The following is a 9,080-nucleotide window of genomic DNA, read 5'->3' on the forward strand; positions in this document are numbered from 1 at the left end:
GTATAAAAAAAAAGTAATATTTATAGGCTGTGCTATGATTCCTATAAAGAGCTGGGAAAGTAATATCCTCAGCGCCTGAGATGATGAGGCAATTTCTAAGCATGTGTGTGACATAGGTAATGCTTCATCTTGAGATGAGAAAAGCATTCTATTTCCTCATTTGTTTTATTCTTTGTGTGTGTACTAAAAAGAAAAAGGTCTTGATATCTGACGGTAAACCACATAAAACACAAGGTTAAATCATTCTGGTAGTATTGTACATTATCGTATGTTTATAAGATAACAAAAGGTAGTAGTTGGCTATCAGGCACGTTGTTCTGAGAGTCCTTGATTCAAGTTGAGTGATTAAGTTCCATCTTATCAAGTTGAATGCAATGTTGTTAGCTGACTTCTCTTTGCTGTTTTACATAAATGCGCGATTCTTTAGCTGTTCAGCATGTAAGAAAATTCCACCCTACCTTTCAAGGTCTAAGTTTTTGTTAGGGGCTTGGGGTGGCTCAACAACAACTTGGGACCCTTTTGTTTATGAAGGTACTAATTTGTTAGGAACTGAAAGAAGTGACTTTTTTCAGCAGTGTGCTTTATTCTGAAATTCATTAGGTGAGAACAGCTAAAACTTCTTGGAGTCTTTATTGCTGAACTGTTCCCATGGAGAGTAACATGTGCATTCTAGTCTATTTCTAGTGCTTCCTCATTTAATAATATTGTTTGTATTACAGATGGCCTGCCATCTTCATTTCTTCAGTAGTTCTGCAAGGTAGGACCAAACAAGTGCCAACAGAGAGGGTGGAGGGCTGAAAAAAGCCACTAAGTTTTGAGGGACTGGCCAAAAAGAGAGCTCTGAAACAGGTAGGAATGGATGATGGCTCATGACTTCTAGATGCATTTTAGCAAAATAGTTATTTTATAAACAAGTCAAATTGTAAAAACTTTCTAGTAAGGTGGAGGGGAGCAACTTCAGCTTTTTCTCTTTTTTTTTTGTATTTTTCAAGCTCATCACTTTAATTCTTAGAAGTCTCTTCATAAATCTTTTTGAGGAAGGTACAAACTGTTTTTGTTTGGGGGAGGGAAGGGGGAGGGAAGAGGGAAAGGGGAAGGAGATCTGTTTGATGAAAACAGAATTGTACATAAAACTGTGATGTTTATCTTTGGTTTTTTTGATATCCCAAGTATCTGGTATAAAATCAAGTTTGAAACAGCAGTATTGAAGAGCAATTCTTTATATGCTGTGTCATCAGTAGGCCTTTTTTTCTTTCCTGAGTCTTTTGTGCATTTGTGGACCTCTTACCTAAAAAGGCCATCTCTGGGTCATATGCGGTTTTGATGTGACTTTCTAGGAGCCTACAGCAGCTCTTAAAGAATTTTGCTTATGTTCTTTAGTGATCATACCAAGTTTTATTTAGCACAGGCAGATTAAGGGGACAGTATCTAAGAATACTGACTTCCATTTTTGTTCTGCCTAAGGGCAGAAAGTTTTAGGAAAGGAAGTTACTATCTAGACATACTAGTATGACATCTGTCCATCTGTAAACAAACATGTTTCTTTTCCATTACAAATTAAAATCGATAATGAACAGGAAAGTTCTACTCTGAGGCTGTGGCTGGTGCTCATCTGCAGATTTCTGATTCTGAACATCAAAGGGCAAAGTGTTAAAATGAATGGAAAGATTGGGTCACTCCAATTTAAATGCCATTAATTAATGCTTAATTAATTACTAGCTTAATGTGAAGGAAACAAAAGATCTACTTCTGCTGTTTTGCTGCTTGTTTATAAAATGGGAGTTTATAAAACAGAGAAGTTTGCCTTGCTACAGAATTACTGTGTGGTCTTTGGTAAATACAGGTACAAGCATAAAATCTCAATGTCCAGAGAGTCTCTCATCTTCTTTATTTAGGTTTCTTTGTAAAGGGAATCAAGTGTTCCTTCCCAGACTTACCCCACCTCCCGCTTTCCTGGGTTTACATGCAGCTCCTAACTTTATCAGTGAATTGCAAAAGAAACTCTACGGACAAAAACCTCACTGCCAGCCCCGATTCTTCTGAACAGGCTCATCCAGTATGTGGAATGAAATGGAGGGACCTATAGGAGAAAAAAAAGGTATGTGATTTTTGTATTTATTGTTTTAAATCAATTACAATGATGCATTTAGAAAGGGTCACTGAATTAAGAGACCGTAAGCCATACTGCAATAAGCAATACTGCTTTGGGCTTTTCCTAGTTTAGAATATTTGATTTTACAACTTCATGTGCTTCTTGATTGTAAGTGATTTTTTTTGTTTCTTTCTTTGTCCTTTTTAATGGAAGGAAGGATGGAACAGTTGTGTATACCGACATTTCCTTACAGTCTAAACTTCTCCATCAAAGCATGCCCCTTTACAGCCTGAGCTGATGAGGCTAAAATTAGCCAAGGCCAGCAGTTATCCTTAAGGTATGCTAGTCTTAAAAGATGGGGAGAAATTTTTTTGTGTTTTGTCTGAGCTACTTTCTGAGAACAGCAAAAGATAATGATATAATGTTTCCTCGACTTCTGTGTTTACTTGTAGTTGGATTCTCTTACCTCTGTCTCTTCTGATACAATTTCACACATGTACACCCCCTTCACTTCTACTGTTCTGATTCAGTTGTACCCACTTCACTTATACTTCTTTTTTTCATGGCATCTATCTAATCTGCGTCTCTCCACTCTCGTTCTCTGCACCAAAACCTGTACTCTTCCCCCTGTGTCTGTGTCAGACTTATCTTCCCCCCTGCATGTCTTGGCACAGTAGCTGTGGTGGCAGTGAGGGCACTGGAGAGAGATTCTCCCTGCCTCTGTTTGTTGCACTTGCAGCTGCAGCAGTTCTTGGATGCATGAATAACCAGTCACTGCTGGAAAATTCTCACTCAGCTTCTGCCGCTCAGACTGGAGCGTGCCAGGTACAGGGGGTCTTGAAGAATATAGCTGCCAAACTCCAAATTGTTTTGAAAAGACAGGGAGTACAGTGTGCATATATATCTATACTGGCAAGGTTGGTACTGGTCTTCCTTGTCTAGCCTGAGCTACATGGACTGCTCCTCTGCCAAGTAAAATGGAGATGGAGTCTGTTCAGTGGCTTTTTACATTCAATTTCTTGATCCTATAGTACAGTCACTGTAGGAGTCCGATGGACCTTGTCAGGGTGTTCCTGTCAAGACAAGGAAACAGGATGCCAGAAGGTTACTGAAATGCTAGATTTTCTGTGTTGCAGTTTTGTATGTACCTCCAGAGGGAACATTGTAAAGCTTATTCCAAAACAGAGCAGAACTTCAACCCCCAGTTCCTGCTTGAGGCAGAGTTGAGGAGTTCTAAGTTAGTAAATAAAGGTTTGCAAATAACCCTGAAATGTATTGGCAATTGTAATTAGAAACATAAGGTAAATTTTAATTTACCTTTTTTCAGAAACCCTGAGATTGCTTAAGGATTGGCAGTTTTTTCAGAAGAACAGAATTTTGATGCCCAGCATAAGGTTTTGGGTTTTTTCTGTCAGAATTTCAAAGAATTATGCAGCAAAGTATGGATGTGATGATTTTTAAGTAAAATTGCATGTAATAGTCCTTAAAAATTAGCAAAACAGACTTCCAAAATTTTGTTCTTGTCAGTGAAGGAATTCTGCTCTCTGAAAAATGGTTCATTATGAAGTAGCTTCTAACATGTTAAGAAAGGTTGGAGCTTAGTATGGTTGTATAAACAGAATGATCTTATCAATAAATGTTAGGAAACCTTAAGAATGTTTGTCATCGCTGTGGCATATATTCTGTGCACTAGCTTTACGTACAAACCAAACCAAAGTGTTTTCCTTATCAATTTTACATCCATGTGACTCCCAGAGATTACGTGGTACAAGTGTTTTCTCAGTTGCTTTTCACAAGTTTGTCTCTTCAGGCTACTTTCTTAAACCTTTTGGTGCAATGACTGTTGTGAAATCAAATTTCAGACAGCGTTGCATCACGCTGATTATTCTCCTACACATTTTTCTCCAAGCTAAGCAACATATTTTGCCTCTATTTAAGCTGCTGTAATGAATACCCTCGTTCACTAATAGACTGGGGTGGGACGGGAAACAGCTTTCAAATTTGTGGATCTTCACTAAATGTGGGAAGTGTTGATGTGCGAGTAAAGTGATTGCCTGTTATTTAATGTACATCTGTGAACCAACTGCAGAATCTTGCTCTTTGCCGGTTGGTTAAAAAGGAAAGAGGTAAATGTGACTCTCTCTGGTGATCCAAAGTATAAATCTGTACATCAGTGTGATGCTGCATGCTGAAAAGCCTTGAGTCTCACCAATAGTAGCTGAAAGAGATCTCTGCTGCCCCTGGCCTCCAGTGATGGCTTTCCCTCAGGTCCATGTGGTTTAAACTGCAACCTTCCCTGTGCTTCCCTCCCAGTTGTACCCCTTGAAACTGTTGTGGGCTGATCTGGGGATTGTTAAGGCCTCCCAGAAGCCTGGTTAAGAGATCCAGTGCACCACTGAATGTGGAGTGCCTCTTCCTTATCCAGTTATGTGCAGTCACACCTAATGCAAGCCCCAGACCAAATGTTCTAGAAGTTATGAATAAGTTGTTTTATTTGCAAGCAAAACAGCAACAAATATTTTACGAATTGTGACTAAATGAGGGAGTAAATGAATGGACTTGATATGCTTATCGCAAGACCGTATCTGATGGATCTCAAGTCAGTTACTGTGTCCCCTCTTGACAGTGATCATAATTAGAGTTTCAAGTTTTCTGAAAGCTTGCTTTGTTGATGAAAAGAGATTTATTTGTTCATTTGCTTGTTTTTAAGATCTCTAGGGTCTACATCCATTTGTTTATTCATTCTGAGTCTCCTGTTCCTTTCACAAGTAGGCCACAGTTTGGTCATCTTAATATGTAAGTGTTCCTTTCTGTTGATAGGTAAATGCTTCTTTGCTTTATTAGCACCCATCTTCTGCACTGAGCTGGCTAATAAACTGGTTCAATGAGCTGTACAAGTCATTCTCCCCCTGCGCGCCCCCCGCCCCGATCCCCATTTCCTCTGACAGCTTGTGTTTCTCACTGAAGAATGCCATCTTTCACTGGTCCTAATGCTCTGTACCAGTTTTTTTGTGCTAAAGCCATACATGATACAAGCCTTTGAATAGGCTAGCTGTTGTTCATTACTGGCTTTTAATTGAGACCAGATGTGATGGCTGTTAACCACTGTAGGGTGACAAGGGTCTGAGGTGACTTATTTCCAGCCTTCTCTTAGGTAACCTTAAAAACAGTGACCTTCAATCCCTGCCTGTCATCCAAAACAGTAGAACAGGACTGTGTTCAAATACAGTGACTTTTGCTTCAAAAGCCATACATTTTTGTCTCTGTCGAAGTCTGAAGTCTCCAAGGATCTGTGGATCTTAAGCCCAACTGATAAAAGGAATGGAACTGGCCATTTATTATTTTAGCTAATAAAAGAGGATATTGTATATTAGTTTTTTCACATTCCAAAGCACTAGCAACAGAATGAGGGTTAAAGGCATCTGATATTCACAATTAAAGAATAGAGCCTTTGTTTTTAGCACAGTATGCAGCTGAGACAGAAGGAATAGGCCAGGAAATGAAAAGCAGGTGGCTTGTGTTTGAATTTTTAAGACCAAAGAAATGACCTTCAAAAAAAGCTATTTCCTCATTTAATAAAAGTAAGTTAAATATATACAGTATCATTTAATTATTCTCTACATTGTTTTGCAGATGTTTCTGTACATGTATCTTGTATTTCATCAGAACAAACACGGTGATGAACAGATTTGTCTTAAAAACCCTGCTGAGATACAGTTAAAGATTTCTGTAACACTGGGTTCTTTTCAATTTTGACAAGATTGGAAGGTACATAATATCCAGTGAGAGCAGGCAGAATTTTTTGTCTTACTGCAATATATATTAGACACTCAGCTGCATACAAATATTACTGTTAATATTGCAGTAATAATACTACCAGTTACATGATACTGTGAGTCTTGTATCAGTGCCTTAAAAAAACCCAACCCCCTGACACTTAAAAAAAATGTAAGCAAAATCAAGGGCATAATTGTTTCTTATTCCCTCCTGTTTATTATGATAGTTATTGTAAAACTTGTAACTATGGTAACTTAAATTTAGAGTAAGGCATCTGTAAAATAAAATGACAAGTTATCATTTAATACAATTACCATTTTTTTTCAGGTACAGCTTTCATTTAAAGCTTAGAACACTGGAGACAACACACTTTGCAGATCAGCTTGTTTTTGTTCTCTTGAAAATGGTGAATGTGACTTTATAGTGACAAGCTGTAGGGTTGTTTTGTTACCCACACAGCAGTACAATTGTAATTGCCATTAGAGCTCCACAGAACTCTGTATTGCAGCTGTTGTCTCCTGCAGTGGCAGGCTGTATCATAGGCTTTGCTGTTTGCTCAGACGATGCTAGAGAAGTGTATTGGACCGCAGGTGTAAAGCTACTTCACCAGCTGACTGGGGTCTGCAGCACAGGCCCCATTGCCGCGTGCTTTTTCGTGGCAAGAGATTCATTCACACATTGTGACTTGAGAAGCACTCTCAGGTGGTCGCTGAGAAGCTTCTCTTGTGGCATTCTCCTCCTAGAAACTGGGCTTCCTGCTTAGTATCTAAATTAAGGCTAGAGGTGCTTGTTGATATGGGTGTTTTTGCCTGTGCGAACTAACACATTGTTAAACATGTTCTACAACTTCTTTTTGTTAAGGCAAAGTGTACTTTTTTCAAGTAGTTGATTCAAAGCCTGGTTTATCTTAATTAGGTATCGTATTTCCAAGAACAGTTTTTCTTGTCTGCACTTACACTGTGCTTCAGGATGTTGTTTGAAATTTTCTGCCACCTGCACACAGTGTATGATAGGCCTAGGACAGCAGCTGGCCAAGATTCATACAAGAAACTCAACCTTACTTTTCCTAAGCTTTTTGCTGACTATAATCTGGTATTCTTCTGAAGATGCAAATGGGCTTCTTCCATCTTTGTCCAAAATGCTTCCCTGCTAGTCATCACCACCCGATGTTTTTTTTGATTTTATTGGTTTGTGTGTAAGATTTTAGTGGAATGTTCTTGCAGAGTTGACAGGAACAAAGATGTTTAATTACTGAATGCTGTCATATGCATATCATTTGCCTTACTCTTTGTAGGAAGATACAATTAGTAATTGCACTAGCCTTTGCACGGCTTATATATTAAGATCTTTCTCTGAATCACTGTCTGAAGATGGGAGAATGTTTCCAGTATTAATATCCATACTTGCCCACACGCAAGTAAAAAATGCATATATGCTCCTGGGCGCAGCTTGGTTTTTCTCTTGTGGCCAGTTACAGTTTCTTTCTACACTGCTTTGTGTTGAGGTAGCTCTTGGGCATTTCAGTCATTGGAGAGAGACAGGCCTGCAGTACAAACTGTTTGGATTTACTACACTTTCATAGGTTGGTTATTCTCTTGGTGTTAGAAATGCAAGTCTGCTGTTCATGACAGCTTGTCAGCTGTCAGCTCTACATGCTTTATGCTGATGTAATGCCATCTACCACAGGTCATCCACCCTTCAAAAATCTTATTTTTCATGTAGTACAGGATATGCAGTCATTTAAAACAAACAAACACCCCCCCCCCAAAAAAAAAAAAAAAAAAAAAAAACCCAAAACCCAAACCCACCAAACCAAAAAAAAAAACCTAACCCACAAACAGAATCCAGCCACCACCACATTTGCTTTTTAGCTTGTATCACTAGTTGCTTGGATTGCATCCATTTTGATTGGGTACTTTTTAATCACTTTCCAAGCGAGGCTTATAAAGCTTTCTCCAATGTCAGAGAAGAGGCCCCCAGTAAGGGTCTTTGTGGGCACTGCTGTGAGGGATGCCTATGTGATATAGATACTGCCATTTGGGAGATGTTTTGAGACTTCCTGTGCAGTTCAGCTGTCAAAGAACTTCCTGATACATCTGTTAAAGGTTTTACCTCTGTTCTTGCTTCCTTTGGATTTCTTGGGGCCTCCTTGTTACCTGCCTCTGGAGCTTTGCTGTTTTGGATTGTAATCTTTCCCCCCAAAGGAATTAACATGCATCTGATTTGTAATACTTCTGTTACCATTGCTTGCAAATCATCTAACTGTAAACACATGCAGTCCTTTTATTCTCCCCTGTTTCAGGAATGTGTGCTCTTTCCATTGATAAACAAAAGGTGTAACCCTCAACCCCACTCAATTTCTCTCTTAACACCCCAATTGATGAGCAATTATTTTAAACTTTTTATTTCAAATATGTTTAATCTGTTCAATTTTTATATTGTTTTACTCATATGGTTTTCTTCTTTAATTGGATCATTTTCTTGTTATATCACATCCATTTCATATGGCTTAAAGCCAAAACAAAACTCCAGGTATCCTAATCAAGCTGGTAGTCCTGGACTTTGCCTAAAGTACCTGCGACTGTTGTGTTTAGCTCAAGTGCTTTCTTGTTTACCCCAGAATGTATTTCCTGAGGATGGACAATTAAGGTCTGGGTCCTTGGTCCAGCGTTATGTAGAATAAGCATCTTAACAAGCAAACAGCTTTGCTTTGTTGTTTTAATTTAGGGTTAAAATGTGGAACTGTCTAGCACATCTTGTGTGTTGTCTCGTCAAAAGTTTCGTTTACGTGCTTGAAATCAGGCAAGTGTGGGTGTAACGAAGGAGCAGTGCATAGTGGTTAAAGAATAATAGTGGATACTGGGGCTTCCTGCTCTGCCAAAGGATTTGCTCAGTGACTCCATTGCTAAACTTTTCTGGAAAACAGAAATTGTGACACTTAGTTCATGGAAACAAGTCTGAGGGGAGTCAAAGGGACCTTACAATAAATTAGAGGATGGTTGTTACCTTCTTCCAAAGAGGTGTGGTTGGAATAGAAGAGGCCCTGGCTAAAGCATTGGTCCCAAAAGGAGAAGAGGAGGAAAATGTATTTGGCATGCAAATTACTGATTTTTATTTGCTGTTCTCTTGCATTTTATCTGTGTGTACATTGTATGTAGTTACTTTGTGAAGTTCTCTGTTTCATTTTAACTACTGTTTATCCCTGAAAGTT

Source organism: Gavia stellata, chromosome 8 (genome assembly GCF_030936135.1).
Source record: "Gavia stellata isolate bGavSte3 chromosome 8, bGavSte3.hap2, whole genome shotgun sequence".
NCBI classification, from domain to species: Eukaryota; Metazoa; Chordata; class Aves; order Gaviiformes; family Gaviidae; genus Gavia; species Gavia stellata.